General features: G+C 40.7%; 1 non-coding gene across 1 annotated transcript; it reads left to right on the forward strand.

Moving 5' to 3' along the window:
• The first annotated feature begins 13,945 nt into the window (after positions 1-13,945).
• LOC130937977 (small nucleolar RNA R71) lies at positions 13,946-14,053 on the forward strand. The gene has a single exon (XR_009069164.1). It is a non-coding gene; the product is annotated as a small nucleolar RNA R71 (small nucleolar RNA).
• The last annotated feature ends 2,459 nt before the right edge of the window (positions 14,054-16,512 follow it).

Raw genomic sequence — 16,512 nt, forward strand, 5'->3', positions numbered from 1 at the left:
CCTTAATCTATGGTGTGTAGAAACTCCACCGTTGAAAAATACATAAGCATAAGGTCTAGGCATGGCCGAATGGCCAGCCTCCCAATGATCTAAGATAGCATAAAACGAAGATAGCTACCAAAGTCTTCCGATGAAAATACAATAGTAAAAGGTCCTACTTATAGATAACTAGTAGCCTAAGGTGTACAAAGATGAGTAAATGACATAAAAATCCACTTCCGGGCCCACTTGGTGTGCTTGGGCTGAGCAATGAAGCATTTTCGTGTAGAGACTCTCCTTGGAGTTAAACGCCAGCTTTAGTGCCAGTTTGGGCGTTTAACTCCCAATTAGGTGCCAGTTCCGGCGTTTAACGCTGGAATTTCTTGAGGTGACTTTGAACGCCGGTTTGGGCCATCAAATCTTGGGCAAAGTATGGACTATTATATATTGCTGGAAAGCCCAGGATGTCTACTTTCCAACGCCGTTGAGAGCGCGCCAATTAGGCTTCTGTAGCTCCAGAAAATCCACTTCGAGTGCAGGGAGGTCAGAATCCAACAGCATCTGCAGTCCTTTTGAGTCTCTGGATCAGATTTTGCTCAGATCCCTTAATTTCAGCCAGAAAATACCTGAAATCACAGAAAAACACACAAACTCATAGTAAAGTCCAGAAAAGTGAATTTTAACTAAAAACTAATAAAAATGTACTAAAAACTAACTAAAAGATATCAAAAACATACTAAAAACAATGCCAAAAAGCGTACAAATTATCCGCTCATCACAACACCAAACTTAAATTGTTGCTTGTCCCCAAGCAACTGAAAATCAAATAAGATAAAAAGAAGAGAATATGCAATGAACTCCAAAAACATCTATGAAGATCAGTATTAATTAGATGAGCGGGGCTTTTAGCTTTTGCCTCTGAATAGTTTTGGCATCTCACTTTATCCTTTGGAATTCAGAATGATTGGCTTCTTTAGGAACTCAGAATCCAGATAGTGTTATTGATTCTCCTAGTTAAGTATGATGATTCTTGAACACAGCTACTTTATGAGTCTTGGCCGTGGCCCAAAGCACTCTGTCTTCCAGTATTACCACCGGATACATACATGCCACAGACACATAATTGGGTGAACCTTTTCAGATTGTGACTCAGCTTTGCTAAAGTCCCCAATTAGAGGTGTCCAGGGTTCTTAAGCACACTCTTATTTGCCTTGGATCACAACTCTTATTCTTTTCTTTTTTTCTTTCTTTTTCTCTTTCGGTTTTTTTTTTTCGCTTGCTTTCTTCCTCTTTTTTTTTTTTTTTTGTATTCACTGCTTTTTCTTGCTTCAAGAATCATTTTTAATGATTTTTCAGATCCTCAGTAACATGTCTCCTTTTTCATCATTCTTTCAAGAGCCAATATTCATGAACCACAAATTCAAAAGACATATGCACTGTTCAAGCATACATTCAGAGAACAAAAGTGTTGCCACCACATCAAATTAATTAAACTACTATAAAATTCAGAATTCATGCAATTCTTTTCTTTTTCAATTAAGCACGTTTTTATTCAAGAAAGGTGATGGATTCATAGGACATTCATAACTTTAAGGCATAGACACTAAGACACTAATGATCACAAGACACAAACATGGATAAACATAAGCATAAAATTCGAAAAACAGAAGAATAAAGAACAAGGAAATCAAGGAACGGGTCCACCTTAGTGATGGCGGCTCTTTCTTCCTCTTGAAGATCCTATGGAGTGCTTGAGCTCCTCAATGTCTCTTCCTTGTCTTTGTTGCTCCTCCCTCATGATTCTTTGGTCTTCTCTAATTTCATGAAGGATGATGGAGTGTTCTTGATGCTCCACCCTTAGTTGTCCCATGTTGGAACTCAACTCTCCTAGGGAGGTGTTTAGTTGCTCCCAATAATTTTGTGGAGGAAAGTGCATCCCTTGAGGAATCTCAGGGATCTCATGATGAGAGGGGTCTCTTGTATACTCCATCCTTTTCTTGGTGATGGGCTTATCCTCATCAATGGGGGTATCTCCTTCTATGTCAACTCCAACTGAATAACAGAGGTGACAAATGAGATGAGGAAAGGCTAGCCTTGCCAAGGTGGAAGACTTGTCCGCCACTTTGTAGAGTTCTTGGGCTATGACCTCATGAACTTCCACTTCTTCTCCAATCATGATGCTATGAATCATGATGGCCCGGTCTATGGTAACTTCGGACCGGTTACTAGTGGGAATGATTGAGCGTTGAATGAACTCTAACCATCCTCTAGCCACGGGCTTGAGGTCATGCCTTCTTAATTGAACCGGCTTTCCTCTTGAATCTTGCTTCCATTGTGCGCCCTCTTCACATATGATTGTGAGGACTTGGTCCAACCTTTGATCAAAGTTGACCCTTCTTGTATAAGGATGCTCATCTCCTTGCATCATAGGCAAGTTGAACGCCACCCTCACACTCTCCGGACTAAAATCCAAGTATTTCCCCCGAACCATAGTGAGATAATTCTTTGGATTCGGGTTCACACTTTGGTCATGGTTCTTTGTGATCCATGCATTGGCATAGAACTCTTGAACCATCAAGATTCCGACTTGTTGAATGGGGTTGGTGAGAACTTCCCAACCTCTTCTTCAGATCTCATGGCGGATCTCCGGATATTCACCCTTTTTGAGTGAAAAGGGGACCTCGGGGATCACCTTCTTCAAGGCCACAACTTCATAGAAGTGGACTTGATGCACCCTTGAGAGGAATCTATCCATCTCCCATGACTCGGAGGTGGAAGCTTTTGCCTTCCCTTTCCTCTTTCTAGAGGTTTCTCCGGCCTTGGATGCCATAATGGTTATGAAAAAGCAACGCTTTTACCACACCAAACTTAAAATGTTTGCTCGTCCTCGAGCAAAAGAAGAAAGAAGAGAGTAGAAGAAGAAGAAATGAAGAAGAGGGAGATGGTGGTGTATTCGGCCAAGAAGGGAAAGAAGGGGTGTTTAGGTTGTGTGAAAATGAAGGGTTGAAGAAGGGTATATATAGGAGAGAGGGGGAGTAAGGGTTCGGCCATTATGGGTGGGTTTGGGAGGGAAAGTGGTTTGAATTTGAAGGGTGAGGTTGGTGGGGATTTATGAAGGATGGATGTGAGTGGTGAAGAGAAAGATGGGATTTGATAGGTGAAGGGTTTTTGGGGAAGAGATTTTGAGGTGATTGGTGAGTGGGGGAAGAAGAGAGAGAGTGGTGGTGGGGTCCTGTGGGGTCCACAGATCCTGTGGTGTCAAGGAAAAGTCATCCCTGCACCAAGTGGCATCAAAATTCACGTTTTGAGCCATTTCTGGCGTTAAACGCCGGGCTGGTGCCCATTCCTGGCGTTTAACGCCAGGTTGTTGCCCTTTACTGGCGTTAACGCCAGTCTGGTGCCCCTTTCTGGCGTTAAACGCCCAGAATGGTGCCAGACTGGGCGTTAAACGCCCAACAGCTAGCATTACTGGCGTTTGAACGCCAGCTTCTTCTCCTCCAGGGTGTGCTGTTTTCTTCCTGTTTTTCATTCTGTTTTGCTTTTTTCATTGTTTTTGTGACTTCTTATGATCATCAACCTACAAAAAAGATAAAAAACAAAAGAAAATAGTTAACTATAAAACATTGGGTTGCCTCCCAACAAGCGCTTCTTTAATGTCATTAGCTTGACAGAGGACTCCCATGGAGCCTCAGAAATACTCAGAACCGTGTTGGAACCTCCCAACACCAAACTTAGAGTTTGAGTGTGGGGGTTCAACACCAAACTTAGAGTTTGGTTGTGGCCTCCCAACACCAAACTTAGAGTTTGACTGTGGGGGCTCTGCTTGGCTCTGTTTTGAGAGAAGCTCTTCATGCTTCCTCTCCATGATGATAGAGGGATGTCCTTGGGCTTTAAACACCAAGGATTTTTCATTCACTTGAATGATCAACTCTCCTCTATCAACATCAATCACAGCCTTTGCTGTGGCTAGGAAGGGTCTGCCAAGGATGATGGATTCATCCATGCACTTCCCAGTCTCTAGGACTATGAAATCAGTAGGGATGTAGTGGTCTTCAATCTTTACCAAAACATTCTCTACAAGTCCATGAGCTTGTTTTCTTGAGTTGTCTGCCATCTCTAGTGAGATTTTTGCAGCTTGCACCTCAAAGATCCCTAATTTCTCCATTACAGAGAGGGGCATGAGGTTTACACTTGACCCTAAGTCACACAAGGCCTTCTTGAAGGTCATGGTGCCTATGGTACAAGGTATAGAAAACTTCCCAGGATCCTGCCTCTTTTGAGGCAGTTTCTGCCTAGACAAGTCATCCAGTTCTTTGGTGAGCAAAGGTGGTTCATCCTCCCAAGTCTCATTTCCAAATAACTTGTCATTTAGCTTCATGATTGCTCCAAGGTATTTAGCAACTTGCTCTTCAGTGACATACTCATCCTCTTCAGAGGAAGAACACTCATCAGAGCTCATGAATGGCAGAAGTAAGTCCAATGGAATCTCTATGGTCTCATTTTGAGCCTCAGATTCCCATTGTTCCTCATTGAGGAACTCAGAGGAGATTGGTGCACGCCCATTGGGGTCTTCCTCAGTGGCGTCCACCTCCTCTCTTTCCTCTCCATATTCGGCCATGGTTATGGCTTTGCACTCTCCTTTTGGATTTTCTTCTGTATTACTTGGGAGAGTACTAGGAGGGAGTTCAGTAATTTTCTTGCTCAGCTGTCCCACTTGTCCTTCCAAATTTCTGATGGAGGACCTTGTTTCATTCATGAAACTTTGAGTGGTTTTGATTAGATCAGAGACCATTGTTGCTAAGTCAGAGGTATTCTTAGAACTCTCTGTCTGTTGCTGAGAAGATGATGGAAAAGGCTTGTTGGTGCCAAGCCTGTTTTCTTCCACCATTATTGTTATTGAAACCTTGTTGAGGTCTCTCTTGATTCTTCCATGAGAAATTTGGGTGATTTCTCCATGAAGAATTATAGGTGTTTCCATAGGGTTCTCCTAGGTAATTCACCTCTTCCATTGAAGGGTTCTCAGGATCATAAGCTTCTTCCTCAGATGAAGCTTCCTTAGTACTGCCAGGTGCATTTGCATTCCAGACAGACTCTGAGAAATCAAATTGACTTGTTGAGTCAATATCTTATTCTGAGCCAGTATGGCATTCAGAGTGTCAATCTCAAGAACTCCTTTCTTCTGACTAATCCCATTGTTCACAGGATTCCTTTCAGAAGTGTACATGAATTGGTTATTTGCAACCATTTCAATTAGTTCCTGAGCCTCTGTAGGCGTCTTCTTCAGATGAAGAGATCCTCCAGCAGAGCTATCCAAAGACATCTTGGATAGTTCAGAGAGACCATCATAGAAAATACCTATGATGCTCCATTCAGAAAGCATGTCTGAGGGACATCTTCTGATTAATTGTTTGTATCTTTCCCAAGCTTCATAGGGGATTCTCCATCCTTCTGTCTGAAGGTTTGGACCTCCACTCTAAGCTTACTCCATCTTTGGTGGAAAGAACTTTGCCAAGAAGGCATGACTAGCTTTTCCAAGAGTCCAGGCTTTCTTTAGGTTGAGAATTCAACCATATTCTAGCTCTGTCTCTTACAGCAAAAGGGAATAGCATCAGTCTATAGACCTCAGGGTCTACCCCATTAGTCTTGACTGTGTCACAGATTTGCAAGAATTCAGCTAAGAACTGATGAGGATCTTCCATTGGAAGTCCATGGAACTTGCAATTCTGTTGCATTAGAGAAACTAATGAGGCTTAAGCTCAAAGTTGTTTGCTCCAATGGCAGGGATAGAGATGCTTCTCCCATAGAAATCAGGAGTAGGTGCAGTGAAGTCACCCAGCACCTTCCTTGCATTGTTGGCATTATTGTTGTTTTCGGCTGCCATGGGTTCTTCTTTGAAGAATTCGGTCAGGTCCTCTAAAGAGAGTTGTGCTTTGGCTTCTCTTAGCTTTCTCTTCAAGGTCCTTTCAGGTTCAGGATCAGCTTCAACAAGAATGCCTTTGTCTCTGCTCCTGCTCATATGAAAGAGAAGAGAACAAGAAAATGTGGAATCCTCTATGTCACAGTATAGAGATTCCTTGAAGTGTCAGAGGAAAAGAGAAATAGAAAGAAGAAGGAGAAGAATAATTCGAACTTTAATTAGATAAGGTTCGAATTGTGCATTAAGAAGAGTGGTACTCCATAAATAGAAGGATGTGGGAAAGAGGGAAGAGAATTTTCGAAAATTCAATCAAAAGATTTTGAAACATTTTGAAAAACACTTAATTGATTTTCGAAAATTGAAAGTGGAAAAGGAATCAAGTGATTTTTGAAAAAGATTTTGAAATTAGAAATCAAAAAGATTTGATTGAAAACTATTTTGAAAAAAGATGAGGTAAAAAAGATTTGATTGAAAAGTTATGGTAAAAAAAAATGTGATTGAGAAGATATGATTTGAAACAATTGTAAAAGATATGTTTTGAAAATAATTTAAAAGATTTGATTTGAAAATTAGTGACTTGCCTAACAAGAAAAGATATGATTCAAACATAAAACCTTCCTTAACAGAAAAGGCAAAAATGTTCAATCAAATCATTAATTGTTAGTAAGTATCTTTGAAAAAAGAAAGAAATTGATTTTGAAAACATTTGATTGAAAAGATATGATTTGAAAAAGATTTGATTTTGAAAAACTTTGAAAACTTGAAAAAAAAATTGATTTGAAAACAAAATCTTCCCCCTAGCACCATCCTGGCGTTAAACGCCCAGAATGGTATACATTCTGGCGTTTAACGCCCAAAATGCTACCTCTTTGGGCGTTAAACGCCCAACCAGGTACCCTGGCTGGCGTTTAAACGCCAGTCTGCCTTCTTCACTGGCATTTTTGAATGCTCAGCTTTTTCTGTATAATTCCTCTGCAGCATGTTCTGAATCTTCAATTCTTTGTATCATTGACTTGAAAAGACACAAATTAAAAGTATTTTTGGATTTTTAATAATCAAAATGCAATAAGAATCAAATAACAATGCACGCAAGACACCAAACTTAGCAGTTTGTACACTACTAACACTATATGAGACACATAAACACTCAAGCCAAAAGAATTCAAAGATCAGAGTAAGAAATCATCAAGAATTACTTGAAGACCCTTAAGACACATGAATAAATGCATGCTATTGACACCAAACTTAAGATGAGACACTAGACTTTAAGCAAGAAACATCAAATATTTTTGGTTTTTATGATTTTTTTTGATTTTTTTGTGTTTTTCGAAAATTAAGTGGAAAAAGGTATCAAAATTCTTAATGAGAATTCCAGGAATCAGTGCAATGCTAGTCTAAGACTCCGGTCCAGGAATTTAGACATGGCTTCACAGCCAGCCAAGCTTTGAAAGAAAGCTTCGGTCCAAAACACTAGACATGACCAAAGGTCAGCCAAGCCTTAGCAGATCACTGCTCCAAAAGCAAAATTGATGAAAATCAACAAGCTCTTGTGGTGATAAGTTGAAACCTCGGTCCAATCAGATTAGACATGGCTTCTCAGCCAGCCAGATTTCAACAAATCATCATGAAACTCTAGAACTCATCTTCAAGAATTTCGAAAAAAAATAAACACCTAATCTAAGTAACAAGATGAACCGTCAGTTGTCCAAACTAGAACAATCCCCGGCAACGGCGCCAAAAACTTGGTGCGCGAAATTGTGAACAATACTTTTCACAACTCTCATAATCCCCGGTCATGAACTCCAAAAGATTTGGTGGCTCAATACCATGGCATTACACAACTTCGCACAACTAACCAGCAAGTGCACTGGGTCGTCCAAGTAATACCTTACGTGAGTAAGGGTCGATCCCACGGAGATTGTTAGCATTGAAGCAAGCTATGGTCATCTTGTAAATCTTAGTCAGGCAAACTCAAATGTATATGGTGATGAACGAAAATAACATAAAAGATAAAGATAGTGATACTTATGTATATCATTGGTGTAAGAGCTTCAGACAAGCGTATGAAGATGCCTTCCCTTCCGTCTCTCTGCTTTCCCACTGCCTTCATCCAATCCTTCTTACTCCTTTCCATGGCAAGCTCGTGTAGGGTTTCACTGTTGTCAGCAGCTACCTCCCATCCTCTCAGTGAAAATACGTCCCTGATGCTCTGTCACAGCATAGGCTAATCATCTGTCGGTTCTCGTTCAGGCCGGAATAATATCCATTGATACTTTTGCGTCTGTCACTAACGCCCTAGCCTGCTAGGAGTTTGAAGCACGTCACAGTCATTCAATCATTGAATCCTACTCAGAATACCACAGACAAGATTAGACCTTCCGGATTCTCTTGAATGCCGCCATCAGTTCTTGCCTATACCACGAAGACTCTGATCTCACGGAATGGCTGGCTCGTTTGTCAGGCGAGCACTCGGTTGTCAGGCGATCAACCATGCATCGTGCAATCAGAAATCCAAGAGATATTCACTAAGCCTCAGATGCTTGTAGAACAAGAATGGTTGTCAGTCACCTTGTTCATGGGTGAGAAGGATGATGGGCGTCAATCATCACCTTCATCAAGTTGAAGAACAAGTGATATCTTGGACAAAGAACAAGCGGAATTGAATAGAAGAACAATAGTAATTGCATTAATACTCGAGGTACAGCAGAGCTCCACACCTTAATCTATGGTGTGTAGAAACTCCACCGTTGAAAAATACATAAGCATAAGGTCTAGGCATGGCCGAATGGCAGCCTCCCAATGATCTAAGATAGCATAAAACGAAGATAGCTACCAAAGTCTTCCGATGAAAATACAATAGTAAAAGGTCCTACTTATAGATAACTAGTAGCCTAAGGTGTACAAAGATGAGTAAATGACATAAAAATCCACTTCCGGGCCCACTTGGTGTGTGCTTGGGCTGAGCAATGAAGCATTTTCGTGTAGAGACTCTCCTTGGAGTTAAACGCCAGCTTTAGTGCCAGTTTGGGCGTTTAACTCCCAATTAGGTGCCAGTTCCGGCGTTTAACGCTGGAATTTCTTGAGGTGACTTTGAACGCCGGTTTGGGCCATCAAATCTTGGGCAAAGTATGGACTATTATATATTTCTGGAAAGCCCAGGATGTCTACTTTCCAACGCCGTTGAGAGCGCGCCAATTAGGCTTCTGTAGCTCCAGAAAATCCACTTCGAGTGCAGGGAGGTCAGAATCCAACAGCATCTGCAGTCCTTTTGAGTCTCTGGATCAGATTTTTGCTCAGATCCCTTAATTTCAGCCAGAAAATACCTGAAATCACAGAAAAACACACAAACTCATAGTAAAGTCCAGAAAAGTGAATTTTAACTAAAAACTAATAAAAATATACTAAAAACTAACTAAAAGATATAAAAAACATACTAAAAACAATGCCAAAAAGCGTACAAATTATCCGCTCATCACACACCAAACTTAAATTGTTGCTTGTCCCCAAGCAACTGAAAATCAAATAAGATAAAAAGAAGAGAATATGCAATGAACTCCAAAAACATCTATGAAGATCAGTATTAATTAGATGAGCGGGGCTTTTAGCTTTTTGCCTCTGAATAGTTTTGGCATCTCACTTTATCCTTTGGAATTCAGAATGATTGGCTTCTTTAGGAACTCAGAATCCAGATAGTGTTATTGATTCTCCTAGTTAAGTATGATGATTCTTGAACACAGCTACTTTATGAGTCTTGGCCGTGGCCCAAAGCACTCTGTCTTCCAGTATTACCACCGGATACATACATGCCACAGACACATAATTGGGTGAACCTTTTCAGATTGTGACTCAGCTTTGCTAAAGTCCCCCATTAGAGGTGTCCAGGGTTCTTAAGCACACTCTTATTTGCCTTGGATCACAACTCTTATTCTTTTCTTTTTTTCTTTCTTTTTCTCTTTCGGTTTTTTTTTTCGCTTGCTTTCTTCCCCTTTTTTTTTGTATTCACTGCTTTTTCTTGCTTCAAGAATCATTTTTAATGATTTTTCAGATCCTCAGTAACATGTCTCCTTTTTCATCATTCTTTCAAGAGCCAATATTCATGAACCACAAATTCAAAAGACATATGCACTGTTCAAGCATACATTCAGAGAACAAAGTGTTGCCACCACATCAAATTAATTAAACTACTATAAAATTCAGAATTCATGCAATTCTTTTCTTTTCAATTAAGCACGTTTTTATTCAAGAAAGGTGATGGATTCATAGGACATTCATAACTTTAAGGCATAGACACTAAGACACTAATGATCACAAGACACAAACATGGATAAACATAAGCATAAAATTCGAAAAACAGAAGAATAAAGAACAAGGAAATCAAGGAACGGGTCCACCTTAGTGATGGCGGCTCTTTCTTCCTCTTGAAGATCCTATGGAGTGCTTGAGCTCCTCAATGTCTCTTCCTTGTCTTTGTTGCTCCTCCCTCATGATTCTTGGTCTTCTCTAATTTCATGAAGGATGATGGAGTGTTCTTGATGCTCCACCCTTAGTTGTCCCATGTTGGAACTCAACTCTCCTAGGGAGGTGTTTAGTTGCTCCCAATAATTTTGTGGAGGAAAGTGCATCCCTTGAGGAATCTCAGGGATCTCATGATGAGAGGGGTCTCTTGTATACTCCATCCTTTTCTTGGTGATGGGCTTATCCTCATCAATGGGGTATCTCCTTCTATGTCAACTCCAACTGAATAACAGAGGTGACAAATGAGATGAGGAAAGGCTAGCCTTGCCAAGGTGGAAGACTTGTCCGCCACTTTGTAGAGTCTTGGGCTATGACCTCATGAACTTCCACTTCTTCTCCAATCATGATGCTATGAATCATGATGGCCCGGTCTATGGTAACTTCGGACCGGTTGCTAGTGGGAATGATTGAGCGTTGAATGAACTCTAACCATCCTCTAGCCACGGGCTTGAGGTCATGCCTTCTTAATTGAACCGGCTTTCCTCTTGAATCTTGCTTCCATTGTGCGCCCTCTTCACATATGATTGTGAGGACTTGGTCCAACCTTTGATCAAAGTTGACCCTTCTTGTATAAGGATGCTCATCTCCTTGCATCATAGGCAAGTTGAACGCCACCCTCACACTCTCCGGACTAAAATCCAAGTATTTGAACCATAGTGAGATAATTCTTTGGATTCGGGTTCTTTGGTCATGGTTCTTTGTGATCCATGCATTGGCATAGAACTCTTGAACCATCAAGATTCCGACTTGTTGAATGGGGTTGGTGAGAACTTCCCAACCTCTTCTTCGGATCTCATGGCGGATCTCCGGATATTCACCCTTTTTGAGTGAAAAGGGGACCTCGGGGATCACCTTCTTCAAGGCCACAACTTCATAGAAGTGGACTTGATGCACCCTTGAGAGGAATCTATCCATCTCCCATGACTCGGAGGTGGAAGCTTTTGCCTTCCCTTTCCTCTTTCTAGAGGTTTCTCCGGCCTTGGATGCCATAATGGTTATGAAAAAGCAACGCTTTTACCACACCAAACTTAAAATGTTTGCTCGTCCTCGAGCAAAAGAAGAAAGAGAGAGTAGAAGAAGAAGAAATGAAGAAGAGGGAGATGGTGGTGTATTCGGCCAAGAAGGGAAAGAAGGGGTGTTTAGGTTGTGTGAAAATGAAGGGTTGAAGAAGGGTATATATAGGAGAGAGGGGGAGTAAGGGTTCGGCCATTATGGGTGGGTTTGGGAGGGAAAGTGGTTTGAATTTGAAGGGTGAGGTTGGTGGGGATTATGAAGGATGGATGTGAGTGGTGAAGAGAAAGATGGGATTTGATAGGTGAAGGGTTTTGGGGAAGAGGTTTTGAGGTGATTGGTGAGTGGGGGAAGAAGAGAGAGAGTGGTGGTGGGGTCCTGTGGGGTCCACAGATCCTGTGGTGTCAAGGAAAAGTCATCCCTGCACCAAGTGGCATCAAAATTCACGTTTTGAGCCATTTCTGGCGTTAAACGCCGGGCTGGTGCCCATTCCTGGCGTTTAACGCCAGGTTGTTGCCCTTTACTGGCGTTTAACGCCAGTCTGGTGCCCCTTTCTGGCGTTAAACGCCCAGAATGGTGCCAGACTGGGCGTTAAACGCCCAACAGCTAGCATTACTGGCGTTTGAACGCCAGCTTCTTCTCCTCCAGGGTGTGCTGTTTTTCTTCCTGTTTTTCATTCTGTTTTTGCTTTTTTCATTGTTTTTGTGACTTCTTATGATCATCAACCTACAAAAAAGATAAAATAACAAAAGAAAATAGTTAACTATAAAACATTGGGTTGCCTCCCAACAAGCGCTTCTTTAATGTCATTAGCTTGACAGAGGACTCCCATGGAGCCTCAGAAATACTCAGAACCGTGTTGGAACCTCCCAACACCAAACTTAGAGTTTGAGTGTGGGGGTTCAACACCAAACTTAGAGTTTGGTTGTGGCCTCCCAACACCAAACTTAGAGTTTGACTGTGGGGGCTCTGCTTGGCTCTGTTTTGAGAGAAGCTCTTCATGCTTCCTCTCCATGATGATAGAGGGGTGTCCTTGGGCTTTAAACACCAAGGATCTTTCATTCACTTGAATGATCAACTCTCCTCTATCAACATCAATCACAGCCTTTGCTGTGGCTAGGAAGGGTCTGCCAAGGATGATGGATTCATCCATGCACTTCCCAGTCTCTAGGACTATGAAATCAGTAGGGATGTAGTGGTCTTCAATCTTTACCAAAACATTCTCTACAAGTCCATGAGCTTGTTTTCTTGAGTTGTCTGCCATCTCTAGTGAGATTTTTGCAGCTTGCACCTCAAAGATCCCTAATTTCTCCATTACAGAGAGGGGCATGAGGTTTACACTTGACCCTAAGTCACACAAGGCCTTCTTGAAGGTCATGGTGCCTATGGTACAGGTATAGAAAACTTCCCAGGATCCTGCCTCTTTTGAGCAGTTTCTGCTAGACAAGTCATCCAGTTCTTTGGTGAGCAAAGGTGGTTCATCCTCCCAAGTCTCATTTCCAAATAACTTGTCATTTAGCTTCATGATTGCTCCAAGGTATTTAGCAACTTGCTCTTCAGTGACATACTCATCCTCTTCAGAGGAAGAACACTCATCAGAGCTCATGAATGGCAGAAGTAAGTCCAATGGAATCTCTATGGTCTCATTTTGAGCCTCAGATTCCCATTGTTCCTCATTGAGGAACTCAGAGAGATTGGTGCACGCCCATTGGGGTCTTCCTCAGTGGCGTCCACCTCCTCTCTTTCCTCTCCATATTCGGCCATGGTTATGGCTTTGCACTCTCCTTTTGGATTTTCTTCTGTATTACTTGGGAGAGTACTAGGAGGGAGTTCAGTAATTTTCTTGCTCAGCTGTCCCACTTGTCCTTCCAAATTTCTGATGGAGGACCTTGTTTCATTCATGAAACTTTGAGTGGTTTTGATTAGATCAGAGACCATTGTTGCTAAGTCAGAGGTATTCTGCTTAGAACTCTCTGTCTGTTGCTGAGAAGATGATGGAAAAGGCTTGTTGGTGCCAAGCCTGTTTCTTCCACCATTATTGTTATTGAAATCTTGTTGAGGTCTCTCTTGATTCTTCCATGAGAAATTTGGGTGATTTCTCCATGAAGAATTATAGGTGTTTCCATAGGGTTCTCCTAGGTAATTCACCTCTTCCATTGAAGGGTTCTCAGGATCATAAGCTTCTTCCTCAGATGAAGCTTCCTTAGTACTGCCAGGTGCATTTTGCATTCCAGACAGACTCTGAGAAATCAAATTGACTTGTTGAGTCAATATCTTATTCTGAGCGAGTATGGCATTCAGAGTGTCAATCTCAAGAACTCCTTTCTTCTGACTAATCCCATTGTTCACAGGATTCCTTTCAGAAGTGTACATGAATTGGTTATTTGCAACCATTTCAATTAGTTCCTGAGCCTCTGTAGGCGTCTTCTTCAGATGAAGAGATCCTCCAGCAGAGCTATCCAAAGACATCTTGGATAGTTCAGAGAGACCATCATAGAAAATACCTATGATGCTCCATTCAGAAAGCATGTCTGAGGGACATCTTCTGATTAATTGTTTGTATCTTTCCCAAGCTTCATAGAGGGATTCTCCATCCTTCTGTCTGAAGGTTTGGACCTCCACTCTAAGCTTACTCCATCTTTGTGGTGGAAAGAACTTTGCCAAGAAGGCATTGACTAGCTTTTCCCAAGAGTCCAGGCTTTCTTTAGGTTGAGAATTCAACCATATTCTAGCTCTGTCTCTTACAGCAAAAGGGAATAGCATCAGTCTATAGACCTCAGGGTCTACCCCATTAGTCTTGACTGTGTCACAGATTTGCAAGAATTCAGCTAAGAACTGATGAGGATCTTCCATTGGAAGTCCATGGAACTTGCAATTCTGTTGCATTAGAGAAACTAATTGAGGCTTAAGCTCAAAGTTGTTTGCTCCAATGGCAGGGATAGAGATGCTTCTCCCATAGAAATCAGGAGTAGGTGCAGTGAAGTCACCCAGCACCTTCCTTGCATTGTTGGCATTATTGTTGTTTTCGGCTGCCATGGGTTCTTCTTTGAAGAATTCGGTCAGGTCCTCTAAAGAGAGTTGTGCTTTGGCTTCTCTTAGCTTTCTCTTCAAGGTCCTTTCAGGTTCAGGATCAGCTTCAACAAGAATGCCTTTGTCTCTGCTCCTGCTCATATGAAAGAGAAGAGAACAAGAAAATGTGGAATCCTCTATGTCACAGTATAGAGATTCCTTGAAGTGTCAGAGGAAAAGAGAAATAGAAAGAAGAAGGAGAAGAATAATTCGAACTTTAATTAGATAAGGTTCGAATTGTGCATTAAGAAGGAGTGGTACTCCATAAATAGAAGGATGTGGGAAAGAGGGAAGAGAATTTTCGAAAATTCAATCAAAAGATTTTGAAAACATTTTGAAAAACACTTAATTGATTTTCGAAAATTGAAAGTGGAAAAGGAATCAAGTGATTTTTGAAAAAGATTTTGAAATTAGAAATCAAAAAGATTTGATTGAAAACTATTTTGAAAAAAGATGAGGTAAAAAAGATTTGATTGAAAAGTTATGGTAAAAAAAATGTGATTGAGAAGATATGATTTGAAAACAATTGTAAAAGATATGTTTTGAAAATAATTTTAAAAGATTTGATTTGAAAATTAGTGACTTGCCTAACAAGAAAAGATATGATTCAAACATAAAACCTTCCTTAACAGAAAAGGCAAAAAATGTTCAATCAAATCATTAATTGTTAGTAAGTATCTTTGAAAAAAGAAAGAAATTGATTTTGAAAACATTTGATTGAAAAGATATGATTTGAAAAAGATTTGATTTTGAAAAACTTTGAAAACTTGAAAAAAAATTGATTTGAAAACAAAATCTTCCCCCTAGCACCATCCTGGCGTTAAACGCCCAGAATGGTATACATTCTGGCGTTTAACGCCCAAAATGCTACCTCTTTGGGCGTTAAACGCCAGTCTGCCTTCTTCACTGGGCATTTTTGAATGCTCAGCTTTTTCTGTATAATTCCTCTGCAGCATGTTCTGAATCTTCAATTCTTTGTATCATTGACTTGAAAAGACACAAATTAAAAGTATTTTTGGATTTTTAATAATCAAAATGCAATAAGAATCAAATAACAATGCACGCAAGACACCAAACTTAGCAGTTTGTACACTACTAACACTATATGAGACACATAAACACTCAAGCCAAAAGAATTCAAAGATCAGAGTAAGAAATCATCAAGAATTACTTGAAGACCCTTAAGACACATGAATGAATGCATGCTATTGACACCAAACTTAAGATGAGACACTAGACTTTAAGCAAGAAACATCAAATATTTTTGGTTTTTATGATTTTTTTGATTTTTTTGTGTTTTTCGAAAATTAAGTGGAAAAAGGTATCAAAATTCTTAATGAGAATTCCAGGAATCAGTGCAATGCTAGTCTAAGACTCCGGTCCAGGAATTTAGACATGGCTTCACAGCCAGCCAAGCTTTGAAAGAAAGCTTCGGTCCAAAACACTAGACATGACCAAAGGTCAGCCAAGCCTTAGCAGATCACTGCTCCAAAAGCAAAATTGATGAAAATCAACAAGCTCTTGTGGTGATAAGTTGAAACCTCGGTCCAATCAGATTAGACATGGCTTCTCAGCCAGCCATATTTCAACAAATCATCATGAAACTCTAGAACTCATCTTCAAGAATTTCAAAAAAAAATAAACACCTAATCTAAGTAACAAGATGAACCGTCAGTTGTCCAAACTAGAACAATCCCCGGCAACGGCGCCAAAAACTTGGTGCGCGAAATTGTGAACAATACTTTTCACAACTCTCATAATCCCCGGTCATGAACTCCAAAAGATTTGGTGGCTCAATACCATGGCATTACACAACTTCGCACAACTAACCAGCAAGTGCACTGGGTCGTCCAAGTAATACCTTACGTGAGTAAGGGTCGATCCCACGGAGATTGTTAGCATTGAAGCAAGCTATGGTCATCTTGTAAATCTTAGTCAGGCAAACTCAAATGTATATGGTGATGAACGAAAATAACATAAAAGATAAAGATAGTGATACTTATGTATATCATTGGTGTAAG

Source organism: Arachis stenosperma, chromosome 6 (assembly GCF_014773155.1).
Source record: "Arachis stenosperma cultivar V10309 chromosome 6, arast.V10309.gnm1.PFL2, whole genome shotgun sequence".
In the NCBI taxonomy this organism is placed as follows: domain Eukaryota; kingdom Viridiplantae; phylum Streptophyta; class Magnoliopsida; order Fabales; family Fabaceae; genus Arachis; species Arachis stenosperma.